Raw genomic sequence first — 18,920 nt, 5'->3', positions numbered from 1 at the left:
AGCACATTTTGCCTCCTTCCTAGGAGAACTTAAGACAGTAGGGCCGTGTTTTAAACAGTAGAGAATGATAGAGCTTTTCAAAGTACAGGTAAAACTGTAAGATGGAAGTGAAAAATCACAACCTCCCTCTCGTGAAAATGGTAATTATCATTTACTTGAAACTCTCTGACTTACAATGCATAAGAGGCCAATGATAACAGAAGGGTGCAGAGGGTGGAGGGTAGGGGGAGGTGAATTCTTGGGGTGGAAGGGGGTCCAGAGATGAAACCAGAAATGCTCTCTCTTCCCAAGAGACGTGTTCCTTCAGGAAATATTTTGTATTGTAAACATATTCCTAAGCCAATCCTAGTATTGGCATAGTTGGTTAACACAGTAGCAATTCATCCTCTGGAAGTAAAACCAAGGACTCAGGTGATGAGTCAAAATCCTCGCATCAAAGGATTTTGTCTCTTCTATTGTGCCTTTTGTTAGTAAACTCACACAGGTTGGTTCACATTTTTAGGCTCCAACATTTAAGTTGTCAATGCCAGAAAGTCTCTTGTCTAAATATTTACTAAGCTGAGGAGAAGAAAACAGAACATACAAGAAAGATTTCTTGAAGTTGAAAAAAAAAAGTCACTTCATTGAAATATTTTATTGCTCTGATTCATCTATAAAAAGTCCTCCACTTCAATAGTTATTTACATCTTGCAATTCTTCTCCTTTTTTTTTTTTTTCCCCTTACCTCAACTGCAAGGCAAATGTTCCATAAACTCTGGTGGAGTAAAGAAACTCCTCTGACAGGTTCCTGGATTTTCTAATCAATCATGTTCTATCAGATCAAGGTAAAGGTGCTTCTCTGAAGTTTGGGGCCCCATTACAGAAAGTGTAAACAAGTATTGGTTGGAGGGTTGTGTTCATATGTCCAAGCCACAAGGATCACTAGTAGAACATAGGAAAATTCTCTCCACCACCTTTTCACTTAGAATCTGCGTACAGTTTCCATCTCAAATTCATTTGAGATAATCTCCCCAACTCATAAGGTTTAGAACAAAACCTAAAATTATTATTGTCTTTGTTGAAGCAGACATATTTTCCAAATGGGATCCCTGCTTTTCTGTCAAGTTAGAGCTGGAAGGTCCTTCAGAAATCATCTAGTCCAGGGGTTTCCAAGCTTTTTAGTGTAAACTCCTTTTTATCAAACGGAAATCTTATCCCAAATTCTGATCTATAAGATGATCTGGAAGTGGTGTTGTCATGGTTGAAACAGGAGGAAATCTACCCGCCCCGGTCTCTCATTTCCAACTGGAAACATCAGCACATCTTCAGGATCTAAAGCCCTGGAGAATGAATGTGCTTTGAAAGCAACTGATCTCCTCTTTCATTTTACAGACAAAGGAGCGTTAATCTGCTCCCCTGGTGAGAGGAGCACGGCCCACATCTACTGAACACACCCATTACACACCTGTGCTCTTATTACGTGATCTCTTCTTACTTTTTCCTTTTTCTCCTGGTTTCTTGTTTCCCCACAGCAAAACTGAGTTGGTTACCTCTGTGGGTCTGTTCCACACACCTGCGGAGCCCAGGCATACGAAGAGAGTTGGGGTTTGTGGACAAAATAGAAAAATGTGAAGTGTACACCATAAATAAGATTTAGCCACCCATAGGTCAATTACAGAAAGAGGAGATTAAACAAGGGTGGAAGAAATTCAGAACAGCAATTCTCAGACGTTTGGTTTCACTTCAACATGTTCAAAGTTGTTAAGGACCCCAAAAACCTTTAGTTCACTTGGGTAAAACACCTCCTTGTTTTTTTACTGTAATAATAAATAAAACTGAGAAACAAGAGATAAATATCATTTCAAGTAAATAAACACAAGCGAGGCAAAGAGACAAAGCTTACTGCCACCACTCTACCTGCAAAATGTGAAAGGTCATTATTACATGAAGGAAAAACCAGCAGAAAGATGTCATCGTTTCGGCTCATCTTAGTTCCGTAGAACAGGCCAGCGTTTCCATAATTCCAACATGGAATACTTGTGAGCAAATGCAATAGTGCAAGAAATCTATTTTGCTTAGGGAGAAAATTAACTCTTTAAGGGCTTTTGTTATTTGTTATAATCTGTTACTATTTTTGGTTCTAGGTTCTTTCACTGTAAATTTCTTTGCTGTAGACATTTTGTCTGCAAACATTTTCACTGCATAACTAATTGCCATAAGGCAGTTTTATACTGTAAAAGATAAAGTAGCTGTTTGACAGTTTGGATTCCTTTCTTGATTGTCACAGTACTCCTGTTTTTATATTGCTTAAATCTTAGCCCTCATAATGGCCTATGCAGTGATGAGTAGACATGGTGGTCTTAAAATAGTGGGTAACCACCACATATATAAATTTGATAGGAAACACGCTGATAAAACTTGTGGGAAGTATGAAATAAGACAATGTAAAGCCAGATTGCACACCTTACAAGAAAATAATAACATCAGTTTGCAAATCCTTTGGTGGATTTGAAGGCTCAGAGTTGAACACACATTTCCCATAGGACTTTGAAATGCCCATCAACAGACATATGATAACGTGCCAAGAAAAGACAACAGGGTAGAGGTCTTCACAAAGCTTAGTTCCAAATGTGCATCCTAGCGTTTCAAAATGGGTACCTCTCTTAATGAAGGAAGAACTTTAAACAAAAAAGAAAAAGTGTGGTGCTGAACAAGGGGACGAATCAGCAAGCAAAAAAAGAAAAGTGTAAAATACTATGAATGAACAAAAAGACTTGGAAGACAAGTGCTTAGGTACAAACCACAAAATAAAATCAGTTATTTGCATAGTATTGCCATGAATCTACACACATTTGAAATATATGCAAATATTTTGCATTTTGCCATAAAGTCTTAAACGTTGTTATTCACTTTTCACGTTCCAATATGTTCTTTTTAAAGTTCCATTTTAATTTTTGTTGTTGTTGTTATTTTATCCTTTACAGCAAATATATCTACAGTAAAGATGCTTATGGAGAAAATCCTGGACCCAGTCCTTTTTAACGTGCTCCATGCCAAGCATGTTAAATTCAATAGTCATCTTCAGAGTGACTTAGGACTCTGTCCACTGTAGATGCTGACTGTGAAACCTTCTTCTATTCTTTTCCCTTTCAAAAATGGGTTGCATAGCTCATCCACTTGCCACCATTCTCTTAATGTTTCCTTTGTGTGCTCACCACCTCAAACTCTCAAAGCCATACAAAGACATGTGCCCACACAGCAACCAAGGGAGGTCTCTGCAGGGGCACAGGTTATGAACAGCTCAGCTCGGGAATGATGGGCGTACACACACACACACATTCATCCAAACCAGGCTTAGTCTCAGGAAGTTTTTGCTTTGTGAAAAGAACGCTTTCCCCGGTTTCACTCTGTTCAGGAGAACAACCATAATGCGTTTTAAAATAGGAATGTAGCCATAGTTTTTTCTAAGCTAATGGCTAAGAAAATGATAAATATAAAGAATGCCACTGTATTAGATATTCATGTAACCCTAGGTGAGAAAAAAATCAATCTTATGAAACCATACCCATTTTTCAACTTTTCTTTTTCAATGCACTGCAAATAATACATTTTCAACATACTACAAATAATACCTTGTTAGGGGAAATAAAAAGAAGAGAAGAAAGAAAGAAAAGTAGGAGTAGGAGAAGCTGCAGAGATAAAACCTTTTAAAAAATGTCATCATTTCTTTTGCTTGTATCCCCTCTCTTTGCAAGACGCAATCAGCCAATAAAAATGTGAATGCTTTTAAAACTGAAAGAAGGTTATAAGAGAAGTAAGCTCTATGATTACTTTGAAGCTTCCAGTTTCCAATATTTCTTTTTACGATTTGAATGTTCCTGTGACGGATACATTAACATTTGCAGAATCTGATAGAGCTAACAACAGTGAAATAACACAAGAGCACGCAAACAGAATGTCCCCAGAAGAGGCAAGTGTCAGGTGCATAGTGACATACACCAGGATACTGCTGGCATTTAAGGATTAGTGTAATATGGAAAACAGTGAGGCAAGCAGGGGGAAAAAACAGGTTAGGTAAATGTGTCCTGGAGAAATGCTAGTCTGGAAAATTTACATTACTCTTTTCATTTTTCTAAACTAAAAATACATAGTGTAGTTTGACTGGAAAAATATGTGTGCAGATTTTTAATAGGAGGCACTGATCTGCCATGTAAATGACCCATCAGGGAACAGAGAAGAAAGGTGCAGCTCTAGAGTTAAAATGACCTCAGCGGAGGCTGACACAGCACGGAGGTGCGAATTTGCTCTGTTCTCTCATTGGTGCCCGCTGAGTGTTCCCGGAGGACTCGCCCCCTCCCGGTTAGTGCCTGGAGCAATGGCACCTCAGTGGTCTTGGGGTGGGGGGGCCTGTGGAAGCAACTGAGAAAATGTGAGTATAAACACATTAAACAGGACTGGAGGGGAGCAAAGCGCTTGTGCTGTAATTCCAAGCTGAGTTGTCCTGGCTGTGTGGCCTTGGGCAAGTCTGTGAGCCTCTTATTTTATCTGTGATGATAATAATACAGCCCAGAGCACCAAGATCAGGCACAGGACTGAGGAGATGCAATCTCCTGACTCCCCTTCCCTCTCTAAGGGCTACCTGGTACTCTCTGATCACCAGTTCAGTGACATGTCAGTTTGCACCCCAATATTCACAACTTTTCTAGAATTTTGTTACCATCCCTAACCAACTCTTAAAACAAATAAAAGGATCTGCTGGAAAAATATAAAACTAATACACAGTCCCCACGTTTAGGATTCTCTCTAGCACATTTTCACGGGCTACTAGAAAAGTTTGAGTAGTTTAGTCGTTTTTGAGAGAAAATTGATCAATATTCTCTACCCAGAGTCATGGAGGGCATGACTAGGACCTATTATGAGGCTAATTTCTCTTTACTTTCCGTTCTGTTTTCTTTTATTCATTGTTTTTCCCTCTTCTGGCTCCAGAGGACTTTTTGTGTGTGTGCTGAGTGGGGGAAGAATCAAACAATTTTATCGAGGAGCTTCTGGGGAGAGTCGAAGGGCTGGGAGGACAATTAGATTAGTCCGGCCAGGATCTCTCTAGCTTCACACTTGCTGAAAAAGCCAGAGGGCTTTTCTCTTGTCTTTGCCAGAGTTTTTAACAGCACCCAGCCCCTGAGGGGGGTGGGTGTGTGAGTGTGTGTGTGTTTGTTTGGGCCAGCACCTGTGTTCTTTCATTTTTCACGTATTGCTTATACAGTTTCTTTTCTTTTCTTTTTTTTTTTATCATCTTGTAACTATGTGAGTTTCTGTTCTCAGCTTGCAAATAACTCTCAGGCTTTGCTCACTGCTACTGTGAAGCATGAAGCTCACTTGCCCTGAAGTCACACACACAGTCATAGATCTGCCTCAATCTGCACCCAAACCCCTCCTCGGGAGAACGGAATGCTTCTGGGGTTTTCTTCCCAAGTAATTCTTGGCATGGTTGAAGGCTCTAGCTGTCCCTAAAGAAATTCTGGGTCTGGGCTTCCTGGCAAAGGGCCTCCGTGAAAAGCACAGCCCCAAGGAAACAAACCTGTTCTGCGGGAACTGCCTGGTCCCACTGGTTTTAAACGTCCCTCTCACGGCTCAGAGAAGCAGCAGTGGGGCTACTCTGGGAGAGTAGGAGACACTGTATCTCATACTCTCCTCTATCTGGGCATTGCTTATACAAATTTATAAAATGCTGTAACATTTGAGTTATTTTTAATCTACTTTTGGGCTGCATAGCAATAAAAAATACAAGCAGTGATGAGGTGACGATCAATAATACAATTTTATGGCTGTAGAACTAGCCAACGGGAGCCTTACGGTAAAGTCACTATGTCAGTCCAGGGACCCAGCAGCAAAATGCACCCAGCAAGCTCCTGCTTTTAGATCAGTCCTCTTCCTTAATTAATCAAAATGTGATTTGGTGATATCTCATAAATATGCAACAGTACATAGGACCGAGGGGAAGAAAACACCTGAAGCTACTACTGCTATAATTTGTATTTATTCCCTAAGATGGTGAGCATCCTGTTTCTCATCTTGCTTTTTTTTTTTCACTTAGTTTATCCCCAAAATATCTTCCATGTTTCTATGCAGTCTTTGTAATTGTCATGTTTAGCAGTAATGCAACTGCTGTTCTCACCTCAGCAGCGGGATTCTTTTTTTTTTTTTTTTTTACTTCATTTCTGAGTTACCCTAATTAATATAGCATTAGGAGTTCTCTCTCAGCTGCATTAAACAGAGAAGAATTATTATTCTATTCAGTCTATGGCTTTGATTTAGACTTAGAAGCTCAGACCAAAAAACAAAACCAAACCAGAAGAAAACAACAAAGACCAGAAACTGACACGTTGTGACTGACTATACTTTAATTTAAAAAGATACAAAAAAAAAGAGTAAACAAACACACACATGCCAATGGAACAATGGCAGAGAGCACTAAAGGACGTGTTTTTAGCAGTGTGCCCTCTACCACAGAATCCCTTCCTGGTGTCTCAAGGTGGCAGCACCGTGTACTCTGGCCCCTTTGTGCCCTGGGACATGATTACAGAGTCCCCTGGCCTCCAAAACAGGGGCAAGAAATGACCTTGACTGGGGCCAAGAGCACCTAACAAAGACTAATATTTCTGAGGGAAACATTTGTGAAGGAGCCATGATACACTTGTTTGTCTTTCCAGCCTTACCTAAATTTGAGTCAAGATGCTTGAAGTGTTAACCTCATTAGTGTTTCAGCTGAGCTAATTTCTCTTGCTGAGCTTGCAATGCTGTGTTAAACGATAGAAGGCCTGGTCAGATGGTTCCACCAACATCCTCTGACAGACCAGTCCAGGAATCCTTCACCACCCACACACGCTTTTCAGCCTGGCCATCTTCCCAGGCATGACAATGCAGGCAGAGTTCCCCTCCCATCACCCTCCACATGAGCACGGTGAGTGCAGACACACCGTTAGGATGGACTGGCACTGCTCATCCATGGAGAAAATAAATGATACAGTCTGTTGTTTTTGCAGCAAGATTCTGTACTGAAATTGAGAATATTTGGGAATATTTCCAAGTCTTCAACGCAGTCAAAAATTCTTCCCCTAAAAACATAGTTTGAAGAATTTGTCCTCTAAGTTTATAGAAAAATATTAATTTGAGGTGGATAAAAGCATGAAAAGTAAAAGAAAATGACGTCATTAAAAAAACTCTAAAAGAAATTGTGTACAAATATTTATCTGATATTTGGATGGAGAAAGACTGTTTATGTCTTATGTAAGGGAAAGCCATCAATGGATTTAACTCCATAAATATTCAAACATCTACATTTCAACATTACAGGTAAAATTAAAAGTCCATCGAAAAGCTGGTAAAATACTTGCAACCAAATGACATTGCTAATAACCTCAAACTATAAATAGGTAATTAAATAAAAGTAGCAATGATAATTGAATAGTTGAATATGTAAAGATCATAAATAGAAAGTTAATGCAATAGTAAAACCAAAAAGCTCACCAAAAATGAGAAATAAATCTATTTCTATTTCCCAGAAGATGGAGTAGATACATTTTCCCTATTCCTCAACTAAGTACAGCTGAACACCCTAAACATTCTATGTGCAAAAGGTGTAAGAAGTCTATGAAAGACGGACAGAAGAAGGCAAACTCGCTAGAGTACTGAGGATCCAAGGGACAAAATAATGATGAGTTATCTGGGGGGTTTTGATTTGTTTTGTTTTGTTTTTTCCACTGATATATTTCAGACTTGGAGCTGAAGAAGCCAGCAACCCAGAAATGTCAACAGACACGGAAAAATGAAGCCCTAACAAGAGCCAAAGGACCAAGAAAGGGACAGCCTAGCAAAAAAAGAGAGTTTTTAGACAATAATGATTCTAGTTTATCTAAGCATCACAGAAAACACACACATACACACACACACACATAACCAAAAAACCAAAAAATGACTGACTCCACCCCGCCCACACCAGCAGAGGCCTGGTGGAGAGTCTAGACTTCCGTTGCCACCTGGCAGTCATGACGTGTCCCCTTCACTCCCCTGCTGGGGCGGTGTCAGAGGATACCTAGTAGTCAGGGCTTCCATCACTGGCCCCGGGAACGAGGACAACGTCCCTCTGTGGACTTGGTTGTAAGGAGCAGTTACAAGGCACTCTTACCTCTGCTAGCCAGCGGGGCACTGGTGGAAGTCAGAATTCCCACTCCTTCCGTCAGCAAGCAGAGGTCCACTTGCGCAGGGGTCTGCAGAGGCTGAGCAGGGAACCTGGCAGTAATGAGATGGCAGTCCGTTTTCATCACATCCCCAAGGACCAAGGACCTAAAGAGATTTAAACCATAGAAGTATCCTCAATGATAAAGTCACTTACATTAACCCCTTACCTTATGCTGCCTTAACATGTTCAAAAAATTTTTTCCTTATTGGAGTTAAGATGGGACTTGGTCAATAAGCTAGAATAAAAAGGCAACCATTTAAGAAGATGAAAATGTGATCATTTAAATTCCTTGTTAGGTATCCTGGTGGGGTTGATACAGAATGGCCTGGGTAGCTGAAGTGGAGCCGGTGAGGGAAGCCCAGTGACAGAGTGGCAGGGAGGACCGAAGAACTTGCTAATGCAGACGTACAAATCCTTGGTGTCGCAGTGCCACACCTGCCATGATGGGAGTGTGGAGAATGAGGGGACAGCTGAGCTCCACGTGTGAGTAGAAGCATGTATGACACGGAACCCAGCGCATGTCAGGATGCAGGAGGTGAAGGTGACCTGCTCACATGAGCTGTCCACAGAAATCTGAGTGAGGCTTTGGACAGAGGTGTTGACCTAGGCATCTAAGCCAATCATATCTAAAGTTCAAGAAGTCAGGAGGCAGTGAAATATTTGTAAAAGTCCTTTCAAAGCAGGCGGGACCCCAGAATCTTTGTGATTCATATATTCATCATGATTTGCTCTTTTTATCTGTCTTGAGGGGGGTAATTAGGTTTGTTTATTTATGTATTTTAATTTAATTTTTTTTAACAGAGGTACTGGGGAATTGAACCAGTACACGCTAAGCACACACTGTCCCACTGAGCTATGCCCTTCCCCCCACCAAGATTTGCTTCTACTGTTCCCTTTGCACGAGTTAAACGGCTCAGATGTTGCTTCCAGCAACTGAGGTACAAGTATTAGGATATTTTGCAAAGGTTCCAGATTAACCTGGTTGTAAAACCACAGCTTCCTGATTCCCTGCCGTTTCTTTACCGATTTCTACATAATTCTGTTCTGTATGTGACAGTTGTCGTGGAGTTTTAGGCAGTTGGCACATTGCAGCCATCTGGCAGGTGGTGAAGAGCACACCTCTGACATTATAAGATGACGCCTCAGTGGTTAAAAACAAAACAGAAGGCGCCTGATGTTTATTGTCACGGAGCAGCTCCGACCCTGAGGGGACTCAGCTAATCAGTATCCACAACAGCACCTCAGACTGAAGCATCCTCTGTCCCTGAAAATCGTTTCTAACTCCATGAAACATTTCAGCAGCAGTTGCTTCTTGTAACAGAAACAGACAAACAAAAGAAGGTAGAAATTAAGTAATCATAGACTGCTGGACTGGCTTCAGCTTTGGAATGGTCTGCCATGGGGAGCACATTTGTGTTGGTGTTTATGTAATTGCCTTGCTTGCACTTTTTCATTGATGCTGCAGGATAAATCTGGACTCCTGTTTGGACATGAGGCCCTTGTAGTCTAGAGCTGATCATCTTTTAATTCAATTTCCACAGTTCTCAGACAGTAATCTTATGTCCAACCCATGAAACAATATTAAGTTGATCCCTGAACACTCTTGCCTTTCTCTTTCTCATCTCCTTGTGTTTCCTGATTCTTAGAAAGCACATTCCCTACTGTCAGCCTGAGCATTTCTCCTCCAAAATTCAATTTCCCTAAACTCTCCAACACACCAAGAACTTCTCTTTCTTTTGTATTACTATAGTGCAGATCCATTTTATCATCCCTAATGTATATATTATAATCATCCATAGTATTTGTTTGTCCTCCCTCATTATTTCTTTGGTTCATTTAACATATATGAGCAATAAATATGTGTGAGGCTTGTTCAACACTTGGGGGAATACTGCATTTTTATTAGTCGAGGTCTGAAATAGAAAGCAGCTTGAGTGTTCACAACAGAGGGATTTCAGTGCAGGGTATTGGCTACTCAGGTGATTGAGGAGATGTGAATCCGAACAGTCCAGCAGTCAGTCCTGCCAGCTAGCCTGTCCTGCAGGAGCTAGCTGGAGCCATGCAGGAGAAACGGCTTCTGCTGGAGAGGCCACTGGAGGAGCAAAGGGAGGGAGAAATAGCCTGTCTTCTCCCTTCTCCTGTTCTCCAGTCTCCTCTTAGTGCTTCCCATCGGCCAAGTCCAGCTGGAAGGCAGCCTGTGCAGGAGCAGGAGAAATGCCGGAGGCGCAGCTCCCCTGCAGCGTGGAGGCGTGGAAGAATGCAGAGCAGATCTCAAGGCCAGAATGCTCAGGCCTGGCACAGAAGTGAACAAAAACAAAACCGTCCCCGGCCTCAGGAATAGATGAGCACTTCATTGCGTTTCATCTCTGTATTCCTAACTCCTTGCGTGGTAACTGCACATGAGTGGCGGCCAATATACATCTTGAATGCCTTAATGAATCAATAAAAAAACGATTCAGAAAAATCTTTGTAATCCATGGTTCCCTCCACAACTGACCAACAACTTCATGAGAAAATGCTTTGGATGGAAGTCGTACCTCTTGACAACAAATTTACTTCCTGCATGGGTATCTGAACCCTATGACACGCTGCATTTTCTGTGTTTTGCTTTGGCCCTCATAAATCTGACACCGTTCCAAGGCTTTATAGTCCTGAGGATTCTCAAGTTCATTTATTCCAGGAGATGTGAATTGTTGCGACAATTTCTGAATTTTGTTCTGATGTATTTTCAGAATATAGCCTGTCCCAACAGCTCTCCTTGGAGATGCCGCACTCAACATTCCAGTGAGAGGAGCATTATTTAGCGTCCGCAGCCCGGGCAGGTGATAGGGCGCTGGACCTGACCTCACGTGCTTCTGGAGCAGAAGTTTAACGGATTCTGCTGAACTTGTTGGCAACACTCTCGATCTAAGTCTTGTGTGTAGCATTTGTGTGAGCAGCTGTTCTGCTCGTTTTCTGTAAAGATCCTCTCACCGATGAAGGTCTTTTTCTGGGCCATTATAAATGCCAGAGTTAGTTCAAAGGGCATAGGTTTCATAAACACCGTGTACAAAGCGATTTAGTTCAGCAAACATTTTGGCATGTTGATCCTGTGCTTGGAACTGGGCTGATCAGGGGGTGAAGGAGACAAAATCACAGGGCGGTTAAGAGCCTGAGCCTGAGCTGGGTGGCCTTGGTTCCACCCTTCACTGAAAGGCGACCTTGGACAAACCCCTATGCCTTTCTGCTTCAGTGTTCCTATATGTAAAATGGGGATAATAATGCTGTCAGCCTCAAAGGTTATTGTAAGTATGAAGTGAAGTAAGAAGAGTGCCTTGCATGTTGTGTCAATAACATCACCATCGGCATCAACATCACTCTTACTGAAACTTTCCTACAGGGTACGGACTGAGGCATCTTCCCCTTTGTATCCACCTAGTGCCCGGCAGAGAACCTACAGCACAGTAGCTTCTTAGCTTTTTAAAGAGATTAAAATGCAGTGAAATGCTTCAAGTTGCTTACTACATCCCGTTAGAACAAGCCCTAATTTCAGCCCTGACTCATGGGCAAAACCTGTTCTATATACAGCATCTCAGCCTCCAGGGCATCTCCTGCCTCTCTCACTCTCTGTTGCCCTCAGTTTGCCTTTCAGGATAACTGGAGTCAGAGGGGAGAATGGAGAAGATAAAGGAGAAAACAGAGACGAGAAAGGGAAATTCAAAGTGAATGGATAGTAGCAAAAGCAAGACGCAAATCAAGGCCACTGAAGAGAATAAAATTAACAGAAACCTATGCTCTTCTCAAGCTTGCACACCCCGTGTTTCCTCTCTCATGGGGGCCCTCGGGTAGGTCCCCTTGCTTAGTAGTGGGCCTGCCCCTTCCTTCCTCCAGGCACTCAAATCTAACCATCCTTGTTGGTCCAAGGATGTGTTCCTCTGGGGCCCGTAGGAGTATTCTCAACACAGAACAAATTCCCTGAGAAGCTTGAGTAGCATTCTTACAGACCCAGATGTGATCTTGCCCTTTTCACTTATTAATTCATTCCGTACTGGGCAAGCGGCTCGTTCACTGGGGTATATTGAGTGTCTTCTCTGTAGCAGGCACTGGACTAAGCACACGAGACAGAGGAGTAATGCCAGGGCCTTAGCCTCAGAAGACACAAAGAGCCCTCAGTGTAAATGATAAAGATGCTAGTGAGATGACTTTAAACAGAAGTACACATGGGTGCCTGCCTTCCTCAAACCCCAACTTTCTCATTCTCTTCTCTGAAAGTTCAATTAAGTGGTCAAGTCAATTTGTCTATTCAATAATTTTTATTGTGTACTTGCTATATGCTGAACTTTGCAGAAATTCGAAGTATAAATAATATTTTCTTTCTCCCTGAGCCCTTACAAAATATTAGGGGGATTTAAAAAAAACCCTTGGGAAGTACCTCTTAACAATACACATTACAGTCTGCCAAAGAGATCATGGAGGAGGTGGAGCTTAGCTTGAGCCTACAGATAAGGGATTGGTGATTGGTACCTAGAAGTCAAAGGAAGAGAAACTTGTAAGCAAAAGGAGAAATTTGGGGCCCTCAGGAGAGTGGACAGGCTCCTGGTGAGTTGAAGGGACATGAGGGAAAAAAAGTAATGGCTGAATTTGGGGTGTTGGCAGGAGGAGATTGTGGGAGATAAGGTTGGATTGATGGGAGGCCAAATTATGCAAGGCTTAGAAATCCCAGAAAAAAAAGAACAGTCTAATTAATTAGAGTATCCAGGGCATACTCTACCCAGGGCCCCATTCTGGGAAAACAAAGGGCTAAGGAATGAATTACAGGCTTTCTTTGGCAGACTGGACACACTAGCTAGTTCCGTTGTGATGAGAAGTTGGTACCTTGTAGCCTGGACTGCATATTTGACTCCTTGCCTCGGCCGTCTTTATCACATGCCAATCGCTGTGGCTGCCGTTAAACCTTTTCACTTTGATCTCCCTGTGACTGTGAGGTCTATTGGTGGTTACGTAGAAAATCATGGTTACCTGGATTCCTCAACTGTGCTCACGTTGCTGCTTTTTGTCTGCACATCCTAAGATGATGACAGCTTGTCAACAATGTCACAACCCAGCATGGGCCAAACTTTCACCTTCTCACCTTCCAGATTGACGTCTTTGAAAACAGGTCAACACAGATGACTTGGAGGATGGTTGTGGAGGTGGGGTGTGGGTAAAGTGAAGTTTCTGTCATGCTGAAGAAAATGCTTATTTACATGGATAAATAATAGGAAAAACAGACGAATAGACGTAAATTTTTGACTTGAATAGCTAGACGACTTGACAGAAATAATAGCAGCCGAGGGTAGAGGAAAACCAAGTAAGTTTCTAAGCATTTAAACCAAAGCTGAATTTTCTTTATAAAAAGTAGCATGAGAAATAAGCGTGGGACAGAGTCAGGGTGAATGTGAGCCCTTCAGCTAGAGGGCTGAATAATGCATTTCTCTCCGTGGTTCAGAGGGCTCCCTTGCCTTCCCACTTTCCCTGTTGTTTTTGAGCTGGGCTCCTTTACTCTGTTGGCTCCATAAGGAATGAGAGGCCACCCGCCCACCTTCTCACCCCATGTCACTTCAAAACAAAACAAAACAATACGAAACACATGGCTAATCCTTCCAGGTTTTCTGAGGGCTTTTCCAGTTGTGTAAATGGACTTTAGCTTATTAAAAATCCTTTCCTCACCTCCCCCCCCCCCTTTTTTTTCTGGCCACAGATAAAGAAGTAGTCCTGTGGATACTGGAAGGAATGAAGTAGCTTCCTCTAATACGTCAAAGGAAATTTCTGTCCCTGTAAGTCTCCTGGGAATTTCATACTCAGGTGGAAACAGGAAGGTTATGGCTACTGAGGATGCAGAGGGGGACCAGTGGAGATGAGGCTACACAGCCTTAAGGGAAAGAGAGGCTTCAGGGTTTATGCTCCACTTTTCAGTTCCTTTCTGAAGTCAACAACCACACCAATCCTGACCAGGCCTGGCCAGGCTGTAACATGAGCCAGGAGGTGCCTTTGGTGCGCTCAGGACCTCCCCTGCTGGGGCCTTTCCCCCTCCCCTTCTTTCCCCAGCCACCCCACTGGCTGCCGGCCTTCCTTGCTCTATGATCCCTCATCAGCCCCCTCCTGCCATCTCCACTGTGCTGCTGAAATCCTCACTCTACTATTGGACCTGAGAAACAGGTTGTAAGAAAAATGTATCAAGGTAGCTGTATTTTCAAAACCAATTCGGGAACACAGCAAACAACCGAGTTGAGGTTCAGTTATTCTTCTTATTTCCAGAGGGGATTTCTAGGTCCTGTTTGCACACAGTCACCATTTTGTTATAGTGAATTTGCAAAACAAGGTTCCGATATATTATTTACGCTCAGTTTGTAGTTTAGTACCCTTGTGGTAGAAGAGCAGTCACTGAAGGGAGTGTCCATAGCATACAGTAACACTGTTTTTGACTGCAGTATTTTCACATTGTATCTCTCAATATGTTCATTCAAAAATATTTGCTGCCAACTTATTCAGGGTGGTGGAGGATAACAAAAATAAATATAAACAGTATTTTAGTTGGAGGAGAGTCCATTCTAATGGAAGAAATGAGGCAAGCCTGGTGCTGTTACCTACAGCAGAATGTGATGGAATCCACAAGAAATACTCGAGTTAATGGCTGTGAAACAGCATGGAAGAAATAGATTGCATCTGGCATTAGGCTTCGGAGAAGAGACAGGATTTCCTTTGAGATTTTTAAGAAAAGAGGATTAAGGCTAACTGATCTGACAGTGGGAATGGGTAGAATGATTTGAATCAAAGAGGAACAGTGGGAAGAAAGACATAAAATTAACAAATGTCCAAGGTTTAGTGGATTCAGGGATTAATGGGGAACCTGTTTTGACTGAAAATAAAAGTCATGTGAAGTGATTTTGTGATATGTAAATAAAGACAGAAATGGTTTAGTTTTTTTTCACAGGGGGCCTGAATGCTCTGCGAGGATGTGTGGTCCTTATGGTAATGAGAACCCATAGGCTTTTTGAGTAGATAGCACTTTGACAAAGAGGTTTTCAAGGCTCGCTGAGAGGTTTCCTTCCATGTACCCATTATTACATCATGCAGTGTCGTGGATTGTAACTGTCCCTATATGGACTCTCTTAAAGATTGTAAACTCTTTTAAGGCAGGAACCACTTGTTCAGAGTGAAAGATGAGCATCTGAAGAACACCTGTTACAGAGTCTGGTACATATCATAGGCTAAAAAGAAAAAAAGTGTTTTGAAGAGATAAATGAAAATATTAGGGCTCCCACTTAATTGTAGCAGTGCAGGGGAGCAGAGATATTTTGGATGGAGACAGGACGATTTTTGGAGACTGAGTGGATGTAATGGGGATGAGAGACGGTTTTCAACCTGGTGAGTTTGGGAATGAAGATGCCTAGAACAGAAATGAGGTGGTCAGTGAGCCCTCAGCACTGCTATTTTGATGAGAAATGTGCTGGTGCACTCTTCCAAGTACTCATCCTTGGAATTACGCAAGCTGAAATAGCATTCCCAATCCCTGTAAACAGGTGTTAATCAACATTACAGAACAGTCAATATGTTTATGAGTTAATATTTGCTTACTTGTACTTTAAAAACTTTTGTACACTAAAAAGTGAATCATGCATTTGTTGGAGGCCCTTTGAATGTCTATATGCAGCTTAGTATCTTGCCTTTTGTCTAACATGTGAACAGTCCCTTTCGCTCTCAACAAATTGTGGAAACTCCCATAAGTAGAAAGAAAATGGTGGATCTCTTATTCATTAAATTATTATATTACATATGGTAATAATTGTTGTATTATTTATGGTAATGAATGATGACTCTTCCCTGTTACTTTCCCCAAAGCACCCTGGTTGGGTAGCAGAAGTGAAGAAAGGATGAAAGAAGTGGAGAGAGACTGCGGTCACCTTCAGCCCAAAGCGGCTGGACTCACTCTTTGTTTTGTCACTTTTTTCAGTAATACTAATAAAAATTTAAATATTATTTAATTGCAAGGTTTTAAAAAATTAAACACTTAATGTTTAACAGGTTAAATTTATGAAGTTAAGCATTACATTAACAAAGAAAGATTATTGGTGGTGTAGGTAATGTTCAGGAATGCAATTTTTTTATACAAAAAGCCCCAGAAATGGTGGTAATGATAAATCAGTCCTCCAAAACTACAAAGTATTGCAGGAATTTGGAGCAAGAAGACATCACTTATGGCTGGGTGATCTAAAAAGTATTCATGTACTTGAGGGTACGCAAGATTGGCCTTGAATTATGGATAGATTTGCAAAAGGCAGAAAACTCAAGGAAAAAGATTCCAAATAATAAATTGCAGAAAGCTATACTGTTCCACGGCTGCTGCATATAAGAACTAGAAAATTGGCTATGCTGTAAGCTTACACCTATTAAGAAATATGTATCCCAGAAGTTAACCAGGAAACACATAAAGAATTGAAATGGTCCCAATTATAAAGATGCAAAAATTAAGTTAGATGTCACAGATAACTGTGCGTAATAAAATTCAGGTTCGCTGCAATTTATATCATGTTAGAAGAATGCAATTCTTTTGGAAAGAACCTTATTTCCTCACTGACTTATAATTATAGATACACTTAATTCCATCACTGATTTAGTTTTATTGGTGATGAATATTAGCACTTTAGCTTAAAGTATCTCTCTTTCTTGTATGTCAAGTAGTTAATGACCTGTAAATGAACTCTTAAATATGCTAAGGAAGCTCATTATTTAAGGTAATTATTTAGCAAAGCAATGATCCTTTGGTTATGCAAATTAGTGACATTAAATTATAAATACGTAAGTATCCAGTTTTATGTTTCATTTCAGCCCCTTAAAATGACCTTCTAATCCAGGTACTGCTTGCTCCAAAGTTAAGATGAGTAGCACAAAGATGAAAATAGATAATTCAAGGGGGACAGAATAGAAATCAGGGATTTCTCCATTTCCTGCAGGTGATGGAGCTGGAGCCCACGGTGATGATGATGATGATGTTAGCCTCGCTTGTTATATTCCCCCTGCTGGGTAGTTGTTTAGCTTTATGAATCTATGAATGCCAATTATAAGATATTTTTAGCTTGAACGTCACTATTTGAAGACCACCTTCATCGGATAGACATTTGTAATTTACTTTTCGTCCGAGCATATTAAGTGACAAACGCTTACTAGGTGATGGAAATAATCTGGCCTGGTGGCATGGAAAAGGGTGATGGGAGAAAGCAGCAGACAGGTCAATACACCTTCTCACTGTGTGCTAGATAAGGTAGGTAAGTGATGGTCAAAGACGCTGAGAAGATGTAGAAGAACCATCTGGTCCAGACTGGGAGTACAAGAGTTTGAAAGAAGTGAAAACAGACTGAGGGCCAAGAGTGAAAGTTGGAGGTGGGGAGTGGAGCTGTCTTAGGCAGAGAGAAAAAGCAAGTGAGAGGAGGTGAGTCGCACAGGCTGCTCTCTGACTGCAAATGACCCAGTGTATTTCCAACGCTGAGTGTAAGGATCGCAGGGGTGGTGGTGAAAAATGAGGCTGGAGAGGAAAGAGGGAAGCAGGAAGTTTTTATTTTATGGAGTGATAAATTGGGAGACACTGAATGATTTTAAGTAAGGGGTTTATAAAATCACATTTGCATTTTAGAAAGATCACATTAGCTTTAGCATGATGAAAGGTGGGGGGGTCAAGCCAGTGGTGATATTAAAAATATCTAGTAGTCTATTCAGTAGGGACCAAAGTGCAGACGGGTCTTCTGTGTCCTGAGTTAACCCTTTAGTTGCTGCATCTGGGCATGTGGGACTCAAGGCAGTGTCTCTTTACTAACACAGACCTAACTTCCAGAATCCTGAGAGTCATAAGGCTGTACCCATACATGCTAGCTGAATGTCTGTTCTGGGGAGAGGGCCCTGGTATTCAATAGTCAAGGAGAATCACTGGAATATAATGATATAAACCACATAAAAGTTAACAAAAGAAGTTACAGGAGAGATCAAGAAAATTGTGCAGTCAGAGAAAGAAAAATACCATATGATATCGCTTATATGTGGAATCTGAAAAAGGGGACACAAATGGATTTACCTACAAAACAGAAACAGACTCACAGGCATAGAAAACAAACTTATGGTTACCAGAGGGTGAAGGAGGTGGGAAGGGATAGATTGGGAATTCGAAAATTGCACCTCTTGGGGAGTGATGGAAATGTTAGCTATGATTGTGGTGGTGGTTTCACGGGGTGCACATCTATCAAAAGTCATCAACTTGTACACCTGAAATATGTGTAGTTTACTGCACAGGAATCACACAATAAAGGTGCTAAAGTAAATAAACACATCCTTTAACAAATTAAAAAAAAAAAAAAGAAAGAAAATTGAATGCACTCAAGACACTCAAAAAAGAGGAATAGAAATGACCTGACTATAGATTGGTGGGGACTAAGTGGCAGGGAGGGAATGGGGGTGACTTGTCTTCTGGCTTGAGTGAACAGGTGGATGGTGGGGTTCACTGGTTCTTGGAGAGGAGTGCAAGAGGAGAGTCGAATGGTGGGGGTGGGAACACTGGTTAGAGTTCATTTGAGGTATCCTAGGAACACCAAGGAACAGATGCTTGTTTGGCAGTATTTGATCACATGAATTTGAAGCTCAGGGGAGAGACAGGGACAAGATCTGCAGGTTTAGGAGTCCATCAGGCTCCACAGTGGGA

At 41.5% G+C, this 18,920-nt stretch overlaps 1 long non-coding RNA gene across 1 annotated transcript; it reads right to left on the bottom strand.

Annotated features, from left to right (window-relative positions):
• Positions 1-268: 268 nt before the first annotated feature.
• LOC116660980 lies at positions 269-18,527 on the bottom strand. Its single transcript, XR_004316721.1, has 3 exons — positions 18,401-18,527; positions 3,164-3,169; positions 269-278 (listed from the first exon to the last, which is right to left on the bottom strand). It is a non-coding gene; the product is annotated as an uncharacterized LOC116660980 (long non-coding RNA).
• Positions 18,528-18,920: the final 393 nt, after the last annotated feature.

The sequence above is a fragment of the Camelus ferus genome, chromosome 3 (genome assembly GCF_009834535.1).
Source record: "Camelus ferus isolate YT-003-E chromosome 3, BCGSAC_Cfer_1.0, whole genome shotgun sequence".
Lineage (NCBI taxonomy): Eukaryota > Metazoa > Chordata > Mammalia > Artiodactyla > Camelidae > Camelus > Camelus ferus.
Note: the sequence above shows the minus strand (reverse complement) of the source record. Positions and strands in the feature narration are given on the sequence as shown.